This window comes from Saimiri boliviensis, chromosome 4, assembly GCF_048565385.1.
Source record: "Saimiri boliviensis isolate mSaiBol1 chromosome 4, mSaiBol1.pri, whole genome shotgun sequence".
NCBI classification, from domain to species: domain Eukaryota; kingdom Metazoa; phylum Chordata; class Mammalia; order Primates; family Cebidae; genus Saimiri; species Saimiri boliviensis.
Window position 1 is genome coordinate 79,828,602 of NC_133452.1, and position 15,481 is coordinate 79,844,082.

At 35.6% G+C, this 15,481-nt stretch overlaps 1 protein-coding gene and 1 pseudogene across 2 annotated transcripts in view; both read left to right on the forward strand.

Annotated features, from left to right (window-relative positions):
• The window catches only part of RNGTT (RNA guanylyltransferase and 5'-phosphatase), a 342,640-nt gene that overhangs the window by 83,274 nt on the left and 243,885 nt on the right, over positions 1-15,481 (forward strand). The gene's annotated exons all lie outside the window — the stretch shown is intronic.
• Positions 1,457-1,566, forward strand: LOC120363358 (U4 spliceosomal RNA; annotated as a pseudogene).

Here is a 15,481-nt window from a genome sequence, read left to right on the forward strand (position 1 = left end):
TCGTTATAGCCATTCCTAATGAATTACCCTAAAATTATCCCAAAATATAACAGTCTAAAATTAAAATATTTACTATCATCATAGTTTCTTGGGAGCAATTTAATTGGGCAAGTCTTTTTTGTTTTTCTTAAATCCATCACCTCAAGCATTTTCCCCTTGTTACAAGCAATCCAATTACACTCTAAGTTATTTTGAAATGTACAGTTAAGTTATGGTTGACAGTAGTCACCCTATTGTGCTATCAAATAGTAGGTCTTATTCTTTTTTTTTGAAGCTATTAAGTTGGGTGATTCTGGTTCAGTGTCTTCTATCAGATTGCAGTCAAGCTGTTGGCCAGGGCTGTTGTCATTTCAAGGGTCCCCTTCTAAGCTCACTCATGTGGTTGATGGCAGGCCTCAGTTCCTCAACTGGCTATTGGCATGAGGCCTCCATTTCCTGCCAGTGGGGAGGAAAAACTTTTCTGTACCTGTTTAGGTTCAATAGTTAGGCCTACAAATTAAACTGACCAAACATGGATTAGCGAGAGAAAAAACAAAGTTAGTTTGTGTATGTATGGACGTGCACAAAAGAAGTGGCTTGCAAAATGGTTAAAGTTAGTATGCCTCACTTAATGGGAGTATGCCTAAAGTTTCTATGCCTAACTTAATGGGGGAAAGGGAGGGCAGAGAATAGGCCTCAGTGTAGGAAAAAAAAAAAAATGTATTTCTTTAGGAAAGATAAGTGGATTTTTAGAGGAACAAATACAAATTAAGAAAGTTTGCGGTAATGTTTGTTTTTACAGCGAGGAATGGTCTTTTACATCATCTTCATGGCCATAAAACTCTCCTGGAGAGGGGATTTATGATAGTTTTACTCTCGGTCTTCTTTCTGGGAGTGAAGCTACCTTGAAGAGAAGATTTATGTTAGCTTCATTCTCAAAAGTTTCTGCTTTTAGTCAGTTAAGGAAAGCTCTGAGAAGCTGCCTTTCTGCATTTGTTGACTCTCAAATGTCTTCTGGTTAAAATAATCTTCATACCAGCTTTGGGGTTCCGAGTGGGTTCTCACAGCTGCCTGAGTCTGCTCACCATATGGCAGCCAGCTTTACTCAGAGCAAATGATCCAGGAGAACACCCAAGATGGAAGTATTAGTCTCTTTATAATCTAATCTAATCTAGCCCCAGAAATGACGTACAATCCACTTCTGCCATATTCTGTTTCTTGCAAGTAACATATTAGTCTAGCCCACACTTACAGGGAGGGGAATTAAGCTTCATCTCTTGAGGATAAAAGTGTCAAATAATTTTGTGGACTTTCAGGACGTATTTTAAAAGCCATCATATAGTTTTATACTTAAAATAAAACTTGCTATTATTTTCATAGTGTCTTGGGAGAAATCATTCTATTATATGGGTCATTCCATTGTATAAGTGCATCATACTTGGACAATTTCAGTGTGGTTGTAAATTTAGCTTGTTTTAGCTTTGCGCAGTGGCAGTATTGTAGCCAATGAGGTTTATCTGAGGCACAATTATTGCTAATTGAAAACTTAAAAAATTAGCTTTTTTTGAAATTTTTGCTTTTAGAAGAATACTGTGATAATATTATTCTAAATAACTTTTTTCAAATGAGTAATTATTCATCTGATAAGCTTATTATAATAGTTTATTGCTATGTTCTATATACTCCAGAATACATTTGTGGAAATACATATACATTTTCTTTAAAGTAAAATAATCCAGTATATTTATTATTGTAGCATTTTTTTGTAGCAAAATATTTTAAACACCAGGTTCTGAAATAATTAATGGATTTTAATGATTGATTGAATAGATTCATCACTGAACAGTTGTCACTTTTGATTTCTTTTTGGGATCTTATGACTTCACTAGATGGCAGCAGAGGACCAGCTTTATTTCAGGCTGCTTTTGTGAAGCCTTAGAATTCTAATGGTGTACCCAGTGTATTGGACGTCGGTTTAATAATACAACCCAGAATATTAGCTGGGGATTATTAAGATTAGTGGAATCATGTATACAACATTACTGAAAGCATAGCCATTTTGACAATGTTGGTATGTTCTTTTGTGCATTGCATCTGAATTATTGTATTTGCAAATAACCCCAAAGTGCCGTTTTGGACTTTTTTTTAGTAAAAACAGTGTAGCCATATTAAAGTCCCTGGAAGTGTTTTTTCTCCGTATCAGGAAACTGAGACGTTCTTATGTTGGAATCACAGAAGGAAAGAATAATATGAAGGTTCTCATTTATCCCATTTTGATTTTTTTTTTTTTTTTGCTCTTAATTGTTTGTTTTAGGAGCAAAGGAGTCTAACAAAAAAAAACATGATGTTGGAATGTAGCTCTTTTATTTATAGATAGTGAAATTTATGTTCATAGGATGGAAAAGTTTGACTTGTATGTGGTATATGAGGAACAGTAATTTTTATATATATGCCCTAATGATATATTTTGGGAAGAATTCTAAAAACCCTATGTTTTAAAATCACATACAGGATTTTTATTTTCTGGAAGAACTGTATTTGTTTTTTGCATGTTTGATGGTAATTTGGTTCTCAAAAGGCAGTAATATATGTGAACTAGGTAAAGAAAGCAGAAAATGAGTAATTCAGACAGTGCTTTTAATTTGTGAAGTCTGATTTGAAGATTATATAGGTAGCTCATCTTAGTATAGTGTTTCTCTGGCTTTCAGTCCAGATTTAATGTTGCTGCTGTTTTTGCTGGCAGGTGAGCTTCCTTGGACAAATTTTATTTTAGTAACATTTTGGAATTTAGAAAAATTAATTTTTAAAATACTTTTGCATGGGCAGAAAATTAAATTGTGTCTGCCTGTGAATTATCTAGAATGACATTTAGGTCTTTTATTTCTTACGTTAGCCTGATAAAATACTCCAGTATTTTAAACTACTGGCTAGAGTTATAGGATACAATATATAACTAGAACAAGTCAAGTTGCAGCACAAATGACAACCTTTAAGCAGATGCACATTGAATCTGTTCTGTGATCTGGCCTTGGTAGTTGCCTTAATGTTATATAATGAGTCCATAATATATTTATTTTTGCAGTCTCACTAGTATTTAGCTGTTGAAATTGGTACATCTGGGATTTCTCCTGGTACTTTTATGTGCACATGAACAAAGACTAGTGGCAACCAGTTAATTTCTAATAATTGGATTCATTAAGAATTACTTACTAGTGTTAGATGGAAAATAAAAACAGAGGTCATAGTTTATGTATATATCCCAATGCCAACCGCCTATAACCCTGTAACCCAAACTGAAGTCATTCTGATTGCCCTGAAACACTATCTCTACTTATAAAAGAGCCACAAAGCATGAGGTTTACATCTTTGCCAGCATGATTCAGTGAAATTAAACCAATCAACTATAGACAAATGAGCTTACACAGCTCCATTTGCATTAAAATAATGTTACTGTCTAATGGCCAGTCATGAAAAAGGTCAAAATACTTTCTCCTTTATAAACTGCTATAACTCCTGTAAGGAAGCTTCTTATGACTTGGTTTTAAGTCTTAGATCTCAATCTGTACCTCTTAAATGACAATGGGCTTTAAAATTTTTCCTAACTTGGTCTAATTTTATTTTTGATACCAGTAAAGGGAGAAATTACAACTAACTTAAAACATTTGGTGCACTTAGATACAGTTTTGTTTACTTAGATTTTTCCCGTGTGCATGAAGCAGTATTAAATAAAATCAAGCATTATCATGTTTTGTATCTTCTACATTTGTTTTTAATTCTCTTTCTTAAAAATAGTTGTGTTATTAGCACATTTCTAAATTAAAAATAAATAATGGGTGATCTTTTTTTTCCTTCTTTTTCTTTTCTTTTTTTTTTTTTAAATAATGGGTGATCTTTATAGTGAAATATTTATGGTAAAGTATAATACCTGTGTTAAAAGTAAATTTATTTAAGTTTCTTGTAGATTATTAAATCCTTTTCAGTAAAAAATTTTTTTTTTTTTGAAAATGGTCATTGTTCTATGTGTGTGAGTGCATACTACTTGGGGGAAGTGACATAAGAACCCGTTCAGCCCTTGATAATTCCATAATTCTCTTAAGTCTTTGGAGACTGGTGAATGGAGGAGGATGCATAGTCTAGCCCATACAAGTGGCAGTTAGTGAGATGCATGTCGCCCTTAGCAAATGAATTCAGTCCTAACTTGGCAGTTCTTTTCAATAGGTGAAAGGTATGCTTTGATAATTTGCTGTTGCACTTCCACAAACTGTTAGTTGATTTTATAAATTTGTAGGGTGGGGAGACTTTATCAGTCAATTTTTATTGCTATGACAGTTATTATATTTCTTTTTGGTAGATAAAGGAAACATGAACCCATGTAGATTGAATTATAATTTTATTTACGTTATCATTTTACTAATCTTTATTTTAATGAGATAGATTGTGGAACCAGAAGATGATCATTTTCCATTGTGTATTATAGCTTTTGGGTTTATTGTGTGTGTACCATTATTGTTAGTAAATCTTAAGAAATTCTTTCCATATATTGGGATATTTTAGGCTCTGGGTTTGTTTTTATCATTCTAATGTTTAGAAAACAAGCTCTTAGACAGATTGAGACCCCCCTGATTCAACTTTTTTAAATATGAGTTCTCTGTTTTGAGTTATTGCTCAGAGCAGCATCTGATTTTACAAAATTTACTTCAGTTATACCTATTCATAGAAAAATGAATTAAGGAACTGTTTTACTGTAGTTTTTGTCTGCCTTTGACTGTGTAAATATGTTTATGTATTTGGGTTTGTGGTCTGTGTGTACCTTTACAGAGACTCAGTTCTCTGTGATTCAGTTCTCTACGTTTCACAATTTCTGTGTTCAGTTATCTCTTTCTCTTCTGTGTTCAAAAGGGATGGCTTCCTCTTTCCTGTTTATAGGGTTCTTAAACTAATCCTTTCTGTTTTATTCAGGGTTTTTTTTTTTTTTTTTTTTTTTTGAGACGGAGTTTCGCTCTTGTTACCCAGGCTGGAGTGCAATGGCGCGATCTCGGCTCACCGCAACCTCCGCCTCCTGTGTTAAGGCAATTCTCCTTCCTCAGCCTCCTGAGTAGCTGGGATTACAGGCACGCGCCACCATGCCCAGCTAATGTTTTGTATTTTTAGTAGAGACGGGGTTTCACCATGTTGATCAGGATGGTCTCGGTCTTTTGACCTCGTGATCCACCTGCCTCGGGAGGGTTTGTTTTATCATTAACCTCAACTCTAACTCTTCCTTGGATTGTATAAAGTAGTACTATTAGTAGTAGTAGTTGTAGTAATAGTAGTTGTAGTCGTAGTACTAATGATATCTAGCCTTAATTAAGTATTTAATTAAGTACTGTTTGCCTTGGACATAATAACAATAGCTGACATTTATTACTATGTATTAATCACTATTCTGGTATCCTTTATATATTAACTCAATTCTTTTCTTCAATTTTTAAAATTGTTGTAAATTATACATAACATAAAATTTACATTTTAACCATTTTAAAATACGCAGTTCAGTGATACTAAGTACATTTGTAGTGTTGTGCAACTGTCACCACCATCTATCTTTAGAACTCTTTCATCTTGTATAACTGAAAGTCTGTGCTTCATTAAACAGTAACTTTCTATTCTCCCCATTCCCCCTAGCAACCACTGTTCTCCATTCTGTCTCTGATTTTGAGTACTCTAGGTACTTCATAGGAAATGATACAATGTTTGTCTAGTTGTGACTGACTAATTTCACTTAGCATAATGCCAAGTGCTATTCCAGGTTCATGTGCTGTAGCATATGTCAGAATTTCCTTCCTTTGAAAAGCTGAATAATTTTACATTTTATGTATATGCTGGATTTTGCTTATTTATTCATCCCTTGATAGGTACTGGGATTGCTTCAATGGTTTAGCCATTGTGAATAAGGCTGCTGTGGACATGAATGCACTAACTCATTTAATTCTTAAAACTATCTTAGGAAGTGAGGACTTCTGGTGAGGAAACAGACAGTCAAGTAACTTGTGCAGAGTTACACAATTAGTAAGAGCTGATATGGAATGAATGTTCTTAGTCACTATAGTAGAGTTCCATATATTTTTCTATGCTGGTACCTTCTCTTGTGCCTACAGATGTCTTCACCCCTCTTTGCTATATATTAACATGTAATTCATGGTATGTAGTACAAATACTTTTAATTCTAATGTTGGCAAATGAGTAAACAGTTCATTTTATTTATTAGTGTTTGTTGCATTTCAGCTCTCCTTCAACCCAATTACAAAATGAAGTTGAAAATCCTTAATCTGGATTTTAACATTCCTACTTGCTCCCTGTATGCTTCTCTTTCACCATGATGTGATGATTTGTTGTATATAGTAGCTTCATAATTCCTGTGCAAGTTGGAGTGATGGAGTGCGTTGACTAGGACCTATTAATTGGAGTATGGGAGATTTCATGGGAGTTTTGAGTAGGAATTTGAAGATAAGAATTTTGAGACAGGAGAGTATAGTAGTATAGCTACATAGGCTTAGAAACAGAATATACAAATTTCTGAGTGGTGGAGGATGTCAATGAGAAGAGAATAAGGAAGTTGCAATTGTGAAGTTAAAGCGTGTAGTTAGGAGTTGGACAGCTAGAATCGTTCATAATATTGGATGAGATTTTTGATCACAGTCTGCCTGCTTGATTTTTAGGGATTTAGATAGCAAGCACTATTAAGTCTGGAATTACAGGCTCTGGAACTTGAATTTTTCATCAGAGCCCATAATTATTAGCAGTTTTACCACTGATGGTTTGCAAATTAATTTTTTAACATTGTTGAGTAATTTGGAACACATTTGCTCCTTACTTACATTTGGTTATATTATGTATGTGTCATTAATTTTGTGGAATAGAAGAATCTAGAAATTGACACTGGGTCCCATGCCCTGCCAAACTCTGTCATAGTGTTGCTTTTAAATTGACAGAAAGACTTGCCCAAGATTCTAAATCTTGATGGCTCAAGGGACTTTCTTGAAACAGATTTTGAAGATGATCAATAATCTGTTAATAGATGTAAGCACACACAATGGGTTGATAAGGCTTGAGATTTTGTGATTCTTTATGGTAGGTACCTCTAGGTCTTCAAAATTTACTTTTGATGCATTAACTAACATTAAAATGAGAGTTATACTCTTCTGACTTAGGATTTTTCTGTAGACATAATTTACCACGTACTGTTTATTAAGATTAAACCATTTAGATAAACAGGACACAGTAAAAATTTGTGGTAAAACAACATATAAAATAAAGATGGTTATGCTTATGTAGAAGACATATGTTGGCAAATTGTCCAAATCTTCAGTTGCATGCTGCTGGCCTGCCATTTAATACACAATTAACATTCTAAGATCAAAGACTAGTTACATAAATTTGACAATTAAATTGGTGGGGAAGTTAATGGGCTTTGCAATTTAAAATTAAATAATACATGTTGTCACTTAATTACTGTTGTGTGCATGTAAGTGATCACATAATAGAAGGGAGCTGATCACATAAAAGAAGGGAGCTATGGGCTTAACATGAATTTAAGACCATAAAGCCTTAATCAGTCACATCTGTTTCATGACTTTAAATTGATGTGGTATGAGTATGAAAGAAGAGCTCATCCTTTGAAGAGGCCTGCTGTGCTTATAGAATCAAAGTCAAAACAAAAATACCTATAGGGTTAGAATCTTTTATACTGGTGAATGAAATTTTGATAGTTTTTGGTAAAGAGATTATGTTAGAGCTATGTTGTCATTTCACTGTTAGCAGCAATGAAAAGTAAAAAAATGATTAAACAGTGTTATTATATGTGTGTGTGCTTTTAAATTTGTTAACATGAAACTAAGGACCTTAATATGAGTTAAATTATGAATAATTGAATTTCTGGGAAGATGACATAAAGTAAAGTCCTCAAGACTGCACCCTCTTCAGACACAGTTGCAAGTCTGGGCTCCAGAACTTCTGACTAGTCAGCTTCAATCTGGGGTTCTCATAGCCCCCTCTTTGGATTTGATTAATTTGCTAGAGCAACTCACGGAACTCAGGGAAACTTAACATTTACTGGTTGATTATAAAGGATATTACATAGAATGCAGATGAAGACATGCATAGGATGAAGCATGGGGGAAAGAGTGCAGAGCTTTTATGCCCTCCCTGGATGTGCCACCCTCCAGTAACCTCCACATGTACAGCTGTTCGGAAGCTCCCCAAACCCTGTCCTTGGTCTTTTATGGAGGCTTCATTATGTAGGTGTGATTGAGTAAACCATTGACCGTTGGTGATCAAAGTCATCTTCAGCTGCTTCTCTTTCCTAGAGGATGTTGGGTGATGCTGAAAGTCCCAACACTTTAATTTTGCCTTATTCTCTCCTGGGACTCATCCCCATCCTGAAGCTACCTAGGAGCTGCCAACCGTCAGTCAACTCATTGATATGTAAGAAAGCATCATTTTGGTGTGTCAGAGGATTTTAGGATTTGTATACCAGGAAATGGTTGAAGAACAAATATATATTTCACAGTATCACAGATGCAAACAAATGATGTTTAAATTATCTGAAGTCTTTTTCTGAGATTCATTAAGTTTAGATTATGTTTCTATGGAATTATAAATGGTAGATTCCCAAACTAGCCTATATTGCTTATTCCTAAGGCAACTTAGTTACTTATTATGTATATATACTATGAAAAATGACAAAATGTACTGTTTTAACATTGGTAGTTAAGCAAACTGCCATTGCAACACGAGTTTATGAAAACTATTTTGAATAATTTAAAAACTTTGGGGAAAATGGATTGGATTGTATAAGATAAGAAGGAGTTAGAGACTATTATATGAGGAGATTGTGAAGGGGGTTTGATACTGATTCTTTATTGTATAGATGGATTAATCAACTTATTACTTTAAATTTTGCTTGATGCATATGTGTCATTAGCTTTGATTAGAGTTTTAGTTGGTTCATGAATGGAACTAAGTTAAAGGAGGTGAGTAGGAGAAATACGTTTTTTTCTTTTTAAAAAATTGTGGCAAAATATACTTCATCTTTCTTATTTAAAAAAGAGTTGAAAGAGGAGAAAAACAGATTAAAGAAGACATGGGAAAACTTTGCAAAAGAGGTTGTCAGAGACAGAATTTACTGAGCAGTGAGACAATGAGAGAAACAGGCAAAATGTGCATGAGCCCCATGGGGAAGGAAGAAAGCTGGAGTTTGGCAAGTCAGCTGTTCTTGTATGGTTTTTTGAACACATGAAGGTGCTGGTGAGTAGAGGGCATGGTCTGACCAACTGCTCCTATGTCAGGAAGGTTTATATATTCTGTCTGGGAAAGTGGTCTGAATTTTCTTTATAAGAAATTTTAGTGTACTTGAATTTGTTTCTGTTACTAATACAACTTTGAGAATTAGCATTCAGGGACTTGTGTGCCAAGTCTATTGGGAATAGAAATGAAAGGAAATGTAGCTTGTATAGAAATAGCAGAAGTTTGGTAGTAAATTCTTATGAGAGAAAAGATGTCTAGAGAAAATAAACTCTAGGCTTAGCATTATACACTTGTTTATGTTGTAGGATAGTAAATAGATACTGTGTCTCTTGGCGTGAAGTTACTATGTAAAGGGCTGGAAATCCTTCGTATTAAGGATATGTTAGGGACATTACAGTGGGATTTCATCATAGGCATATTAAACTTCCTTACATTTAGCTGTATGTACTGGGGCAAAAACAACAGCAACGAAAACCATTAGTATTCTTTTTTTTTTAATTGAAAAAAAGAAACAGAGACATGGTCTCGCTATCTTGGCCAGGCTGATGTTGAACTCCTGGCCTCAAGTGATTCTCCTGCTTTGGCCTCCCAGAGTGCTGGGATTACAGATGTGTGTCACTACGCCTAGCCTTGGTAGCCTTCTTGACTGTAAGCAATAGAAATAAACTTCAGCTAATTTATGCAAGGAAATATATTGGAAGGCTCTCAGGAGAACCAGTCTTGGAAAATGGATAGGAATCAAGGAAAGCCAGCAGCAAGGACCAGAGCCAAGGTCGGGGCACAGGAACACTTTGATTAGGAAGCCACCAGTAGCACTTGCTGACAGTGTCTCTGCTGTTCCTATAAATAATTCTGCGACTATTCCTGTGCCTCTGTGTTACTCAAGTTAAAAGTTTTGGGAAAGGAACACGGATTGTCTGGTTTAGATCCTGAGCCTGTTTCTAGCCTGCTAGGCTGGGCCTTTGGTTTCCATCTAAACTCATGGTGTCTATAATTTCTTCCAAACAAAATGGAACAATTATTGCTTCCTTCTTAAATGCCCCTTGCCTCAGTAAATATACCCAGTTTCTGAAGCCAGAATTTGGAACTTCTCTCATTTTCTCAGTCATAGCGCATTGAAATAGCGTATTGAATTCCTGTCAGTCTATATCTTGAATATCTTGAGTTTATTTATCTCTAAATTTATTGTTATTACTGTTCTAGTCACTGATTTCTCAGATGGTCTATTTCAGAGGCCTTATTTCTTTTGTCTACAGATTGGCTCCTACCCTGTTCGTATATACATTGTGTGGTGATGAACTTTTTAAAATGCAGATCAGATTATGTCATTAGTTTGCTTAAAACCTTTTAGTGGTCTGCATTTATTTACCTCCATGTCTCAGTTCCAGTCCAGTCTTTTATCCTGTGTTGGGGGCTGTTGTTCGCAACCTGCATTTCCCAGACTCCCTTTCCAGCTTGCTTCCTGTTGAGTTTTACCACTGGGAGTGTAGGCAGGAGTTTGGAAGATAAGTCAAGGGACTACTCTTGTTTCCAGTTTCTGTAAGGACACCTCCAGCAGCAAAGGACAGCTGCCACTGCACTCTCCAGCTTCTTTTGTCACTCTCTGCACCAGTCTTGCTGTTCCCTCTCAGAGATGCCAGCTTCTGGGTAGGGCATCCTAGGTATATAGAGTGGCACTTGTGTCACTTCCTAACCTGCTGAACTTTGTTCCCTTAGTGGTTTGAGCATCCTCTATTTGGCACCTCTTCGTAGGGATTCAAACTTAAGCTACAGGGCCATTTGTGGCCACCTCTTTAGAGGTTAGAGTACCCTGCCACATGGACCTCTTTCACCCTCTTCCAGGCATAGTCCCGTAATGCTTTTTCTCCAAGCTCCTGTCTTTTCAATAACAGACCTCTTCCATTTTGTTCCCCTAATCCTGCGGGTCATAGTTCTTCCTGCGAGTATTCTTCTCTGAGTTTCTTCAGTCTTCCTGTTTTCATGTTCTCAGCTTTCCAGTATCTGCGTAACTAACTTGCGTATTATCTCTCCTGGGTTTGAATTCTGCATTATGGTTTCTGTTGTCTCATACAAGTAGTTTTCTGTTTTCTAAGATAAAGTTAAAAAAAAAAAGTTAAAATAACTGGTAACTAGCTGGACGGGGGGCAGGATTTAAAAAATTTTCAGGCTCAGCACAGTGGCTCATGCCTGTAATATGAGCACTTTCGGAGGCTGAGGTGGGAGGATTGCCTGAGCCCAGGGTTTCGAGGCTGCGGTGAGCTATATTTACGCCACTGCACTCCAGCCTGGGTGACAGAGTGAGATCCCTTCTCAGAAAAAAAAAAAAGTTTTCATAATTCCTATTTCTCTGTAACTTTTCTAGTCTCATGCCCCACCATTTTCCTGCTTTCTCTTTACACTTCAGTATTCTGAACCTTTTTTAGTTACCGCAACATGGCCACATTCTATCTTGTCTGAAGGACAGTACACCTGCTAGTCTTTGTATTCCAACCCACCCATCCCTCATTTCTCTTCCTCTCCTACACTACAACCTATGCTTAGTTGACTTCTACATATGGAATGTGAGAGGTAGTATACTTTAGAGGGTGTACAAATAAACTATTGTGTAGGTTTTAATATCAGCGTTGCAGTTGTGCCAGGGTTATGACATTGGACAAGGTACTTAGGTGTGTCTCGGTTCCCTCATCTCGAAAATGGGGATAATAATTTTGTTGACCTGATAAGGTTGTTGTAAGGATTAAATGAGTTAGTAAAAGAGTTAATAAAAGTGCTCTTCTGTTCAGAAGATAGTAAGTGCTCAATAAGTGTAACCTGTTATTATTATCAGCTGTGCCTCAATTCCTCTGGAAGGCCTACTCTGATCTCCAGACTCTGACAGGCTCTCGCTTTGTAGGCTCCTGTAACAGCTGCTACTTCACTGTTCTAATACGTATTATGGTTAGAAGTATTTAATACCTTGTTTTCTTGTTAAGAGTGTAAATGATAAGAAGTTGAGAAGAGAGTCTGTGTCATTTGCTGGTAACAACCCTAGTGATTAGTACTGCCTATCATCTAGACTGGCTCTAGGCCAGCCCTTGAACATACATTTTAAAAATTGATTAAAAAATTTAAGAGAAAAACCATAATATGTTTGATAGTGGCTAGGAAAAATGGGTAGAGATAGGGATGGTGGTGAAATAATTCAATGTAAATGACCAGTTTTTCTGTTTTTATTGCTCATCGAAAGGCTCTATCTAGTATGGAGGCCTTGAGATAGAAGAGGAGTATCTGTTGTTTTGAAGCCACTGTAGTACAAAGAAGAAGGTTTAGGATTCTGTCTTTGTTCATTGCCACTTTGCAGAGGGAAAATGTTTTTCTGGGTCTGATTATAGACTACATTTCTGAGTTGGTGGCTTTTTCTTCCTTATAGCTTTAACTTTGCCCCCATGTCTAAAAGCAATTTGTGTTTATTTCTAAAAATTTTGAAAATACATAAAAGCATAATGAGGAAAGCAAGTATCATTGATAATTTTGTTGCATAGATATGGCAACTGTTAATGTTTTGGTATAGGTTTTACTGTCTATATTTATGATATACATACAGTTTTATTCTCCTCCTTTCTCCTATAGTTATTTTATGTATTCTGGTTTTAAACTTGCTTTTTTCCCACTAAACATATTGTAAATCTCTTTCCATACTAATGAATATTTTTGTCATTGTTTAAAAAATGCTTGAATGGTATGCTTATACATGAATATGCAGTATTTATTTTACTTATTTGCTGAATGATACGTTTGAGTTTTCACCTTTCCACTGTTATAAAATATTATGATGAACTTTCTTGTACATACAGCTTTGGTTGACAAATATTGAGTGCCTTCCTTCAGTGTGTATTCACATAGACTGTGCAAAGTACTTAAGCTGTAGGAAAGAACAAAGTAGATATGATTTCTGCCTTAATAGAGTATAAGATAAATTCCTAAATTGATGAGCAGAGTTGGGTCTAAATTGGTGACAACTTTAGATTACAAGGAGTTTAAGGACCATTTTACTCTAAGACATTGGGAGGAATGTGAATTAGGAATCTAAGGTGCCATGAGGTACTATTGTTTTCCATCAGCTTTCCTCCTCTTTAATGATGTACTTCCTAATTTTATTAATGTATAATAATAAAATTTGGTGGCTTTACTTAATTATATATCTCACATCTCAGTGACTACTCTGAAAGGTTGTTTTCAGTTATGGTAGAAAACCTGCATTTACATTAAACTAGTCTATAAATCTGGCTTTTCTGTACTCCATATACCTTTGGTATATATACTTTAGCATTTTCTATATAAGAATCTTATACTGAATTAAAATTTGCCTTTTAATGAGAATGAATATAATATAAATACCTATTAATAATTCTGAATATTTACAATTGAGATAATTTCCCAATTAATAAGAAATTTATATTGCACTGCAGTTATATATTAAGCTAGTATCTGACAGTCTGTGAGGTAGTTGCCTCTTTTCAAAGAATCTGGGTGCTTGGGCGGTGATGGTGCATACCTGTGATCCCAGCTACTCGGGAGGCTGAGACAGGAGAATTGCTTGAGCCTGGGAGGCAGAGGTTGCAGTAAGCCGAGATCGTGCCATTGCACTCTAGCCTGGGCCACAAGAGCGAAACTCTGTCTCAAAAAGAAAAGAAAAGAATCTGGCTGCTTTCAGGGTCTTTGAGTGATGTGGAAATACTTCCACATTCCTTACCTTCCTTCCCTAACATGAAATAGCTCATAACTTTTTGTTAGTATCATATAGTAAAAGAACATATGATTTGGAAAGACTGGAGTTCAAACTAAAAATCATAGCCCAGAAACTTGTGTTCCAAAAGCCTGAAAATTTATTTGTGCGGAAGAATCCCTAAATACTAGGTGCTAAATAATCTTTCAGGTGTTTCTGCAGATGCAAGTTGTGTGACTCATAAGCTAGACTTTGCTGTAAATTCCATCCTCTAAAGCTTTTTCTTCCTTAGTCTTTTAAATTTGTTTATACACGTGTACACAGAAAGTATTTTCTTTTGATTGATACTCTCCTTGATTTAAAAGAAAAGATCTGATACTAAGATACACACACGTGTGTGTGTGTGTAAAATATTTACCCTGGGATAATATCTATTTTATTTAAACATTAAATTTAAAATGAGATTGTCAACTTCTGGGCAGTCAGTGACAGGGGAGATATAATTTTGGTCATTATTATTACATGATCATAAGAGTAAACCATTTATTCTTTCTGAATTGTAACATTTATTAGCTTAAGTCAGCTTTTCTCAAATTATGAGTATAGAACACCACTTCTGTCATGTTTTAACTGATATCAGGATTAAATTTAGGAAAAAATGGATTAAGTAAGATGAATAGACTTATTTAAATATTTTATCATAACTTTAAATATCCTAATATATATCTTGATTTTCTAAGAGAAATAGTATTTTCCTAACTTACTTGCCTTGAAATACCCTTTTGGTGAATGTCAGCTTTGCAAAATGCCAGCCTAAGTCCTTAACAACATGATGGGTTGTGTGTCTTCCATGCCATTTTGCAGATGATGTTATCATTGCTTTTTATTTTTTTAAAATTTTACTTTAGGTTCTGGGGTACATGTGCAGGTCATGCAGGGTTGCAGAGGTGCATACATATAACAAAAGATCACTGGGCTATGATTTTTGGTTTGAACTCCAGTCATTCCAAATCATATGTTCTTTTGTTATATGATACTAAGGTGTTTTGCTGCCTCTATTCCTTCTTCATCTATATCCAGCATTTCTTCCCATGTTATCCCTCCCCACCCTCCCCACTCCCTGCTGCCCCTCCCGTAGCCCACCTCCAACTGCCCCCAGTATGTGATGCTCCTCTCCCTAAGTCCACCTGTTCTCATTGTTCAACACCCGCCTATGAGTGAGAACATGCGATGTTTGGTGTTCTGTTCTTGTGTCAGTTTGCTGAGAATGATGGTTTCCAAATTCATCCAAGTCCCTACAAAGGACATGAACTCATCATTTTTTATGGCTGCGTAGTATTCCATGGTGTATATGTGCCACATTTTCATTGTCCAGTCTATCATTGATGGACATTTGGGTTGGTTCCAGGTCTTTGCTAATGTACACAGGGCTGCAATGAACATTTGTGCATGTGTCTTTATAATAGAATGATTTATAGTCTTTTGGGTATATGCCCAGTAGTGGGATTGCTG